General features: G+C 42.6%; 1 protein-coding gene across 2 annotated transcripts in view; it reads left to right on the top strand.

Moving 5' to 3' along the window:
- Positions 1-1,885: 1,885 nt before the first annotated feature.
- LOC120806083 (rab GTPase-activating protein 1) overlaps positions 1,886-2,725 on the top strand; it is a 73,859-nt gene continuing 73,019 nt past the window's right edge. For both annotated transcript variants that reach the window (XM_040156773.1, XM_040156772.1), the window contains exon 1: positions 1,886-2,118. The gene's annotated coding sequence lies outside the window, so the exon portion shown is untranslated. The remainder of the gene's footprint in view (positions 2,119-2,725) is intronic.

The following is a 2,725-nucleotide window of genomic DNA, read 5'->3' as shown; positions in this document are numbered from 1 at the left end:
CAACCCTACCTCCCCCACCCCACCCCACCCCACCCCACCCAACTTTCCTTCACCCCACCACCCCTGTCTTCCCTGCATCCTGCCTCATGCATGTGATATAGTCCCTCTTGTGATGGCGGAGGAGTACTGATGATTCTGTAGTTGTGATACAACACACCCCAGCGCTGTAAGAGTTCTGCACATGCCCACTGTGTGGCCACGTCAAGTGCTGAAGTTTGCTTGCAGCATTTTACTTGTTTGCTCATGAAAATTAATTATTGTTTAATAGAAATTATATTGTTATTACTATTATTGTTATTACCACATTTGGTTGTTGTTGTGGTATGTTTCCTTCTTAGTATATTCTAAGTCTGCTTCTTTGTTTTGAATTTGAGAGTTTGCTGAAACTGGTGAAATTTTTTATTAGACAAGAAAGTGTCTCATCATTCTATATTGTATGGAAAAAATCCTGTTTGTTGATTGTGAAACATATGATGAACTGATGTTTTCTGACTATTCATGTCTGTATTAGACATTTTATTTGCGAATCTATTGTTCGATTGAAATGTAAATGAACTATTAAGAGATGGTACACATCTGTCATTGTATACAGTCTGGCACCATCATTAGATGGAATTTAAGCATAGATGCTCATTTATACAACCTGTGATAATCAGCTATATTTAAATGTTTAAATCATTGGGGCAGTTGTGTAATGTTTCAGAATGAGGAAAATACAATCCTTAAGAGACAGCATATCTAAAATGTCCCCGTAATGAATAATACTGTAATGTATTCCATTTATTTCCTTGGAAATATCACATTGTGAAAGGTTTCCCTTTTACTTAATTGTAAGGTAATGCAGGGATGGAGTAGGTCTAACCTATGGTGATGATGATTTATGTGCTAATAATGATTGATGAAACTGTGTGAGTATTGTTTGACTGACTGATTGATACTTCTGTGCATTTTCTGGCTTGTTCACCTGTATTACACTGATTTACAGACAGCTTGGCCGAGCAGCATACTGCTTCTGTGTTGCACTGAGAGATGGAATTATGAAAAGGAGGATCTTAGCACATGAAATTGCATGCTACAATAAACTGACAACAAATAATGTTTGTTTGGCTCTTGTCATCCTTTGTGAATCTCAGTTTCCTCTTGTGCCTTTGAAAAGCTACCATGAGAACTTGACTCCTGACACTGCGATTAACGCCATAGATACTAAGACTGTCTCAGCAGTTGCGTAAACAAAATTGGCCGTTGCATCACTCATACACTTTATTCTCCATGAACACATCTGCTCCTGGCTCTTGGATTTCCCGGTCAGGGAGATGTCGACTGTGTGAGATCTCTCTCGCTGTACCACGATGTAGTGTAGTGTTGTTGCAGTGTGGTATTTAAATCTAACCAGGCAAAATAAGAGGGTTAACAAAACACAAGGGGGTGCTAAAAATCTCCAAATCTCATTGCAAAAATCTGAGTGGAAATTGCACGATGGGTCTGTGTAGTCAGTATTATTGTACACTGTTCTTCAGAGGTCCATCGACACCTAACTAGCTGTGAGACTTTTAGTGACTTTCATTATATTTAAAATTTTAATGTTACATAAATTGTTCAATTGCGTTATCTGGTCCGACTCTGATGGAACAAGGGCCAGCATGAGCGCAACACAGTGAGAATAGTGGGTGTGTTTGTCAGAACTGGCTGCCGTGCTTTAGCGGCCGATTGACAGATGTATTTGAGAGATTGATAGGACTCCGCCAAAATGTGCCACTTGCCACCGACTTCCAACTTCCCGAAGAGTGGTGACTTGACTTGGACCTGTCCCCAAGGACGTGAGACCTGCTTGGACAAGAGTCGAGCCTTGAGACTTGAGACTTGAGACCTGACTCGGACTTGCCCTGGAAGACCCTAAAACGGGCTCTGCGAGCATCATCTCATGTAGCCTCCCTTCCTCGGCGCAGGCGAGAGGGGAGCACTGACGGGCACATGCGCACTGTGGATGTCAGCGGGTTGGTTGGGCTTGTGTTTACAGCTCGCCTGGATGCTGTTGGCTGCTGTTGGCTGCTGATGTTACTGGGAGAGTGCAATGTTGTGCCAACCGCCATTGGAATAAATATAACCGTGGGAATACAGGTAAGCTGTTTTGCACTGGCTCTTGCTTTTTACCCTCAAAGTTAAATGCGGCTGTCCCCTCATCAGTTATGAAGAAATATACCTTTCGTTGGTTGAAACTGCCGGGGTAGCATGGCTAGCATACGTTAGCTAGCCAGCTATATACAGTAATGGCCTGTATCAAGGCTCTCTCCAGCGAGGGCCTGTCAGCGGGTGTATTCGCGAAATTATTGCGAACACTCTCGCATAGCAGTTTGAATTAAACTGCTTTATGGGACGGAATAGTTTCGCTAAGCGGTCATTGTGTAGTTAAGCATTTTTGTCGGACTTCGAATCGATGACTGCTGAATAGCTACCATAGCTAACGTCAGGCAGGTTGGTAAGGGCTAACTGGGGCAGTAACTTAACAGTAGAGCTAGCTACATTAAGCTCCCCCAGCGTTGTCGAGCAAAATTATTTGGCCCTAGATAAATTATCAATCAAAGTACTGTGTGGTTTGAAACGTATCAAGGCCCCAGGAGGCTGTGCACGCTGCATGAACATGTAGCAGTTTTGCTTGTATCCAGATTAAGTGATGTCCAGAAAGCCAATTACTGTGTCTGCGACCATTATATCTAAATTATCTGTT

This window comes from Xiphias gladius, chromosome 20 (assembly GCF_016859285.1).
Source record: "Xiphias gladius isolate SHS-SW01 ecotype Sanya breed wild chromosome 20, ASM1685928v1, whole genome shotgun sequence".
In the NCBI taxonomy this organism is placed as follows: Eukaryota; Metazoa; Chordata; class Actinopteri; order Istiophoriformes; family Xiphiidae; genus Xiphias; species Xiphias gladius.
This window is presented reverse-complemented; position numbering and strand designations above follow the sequence as displayed.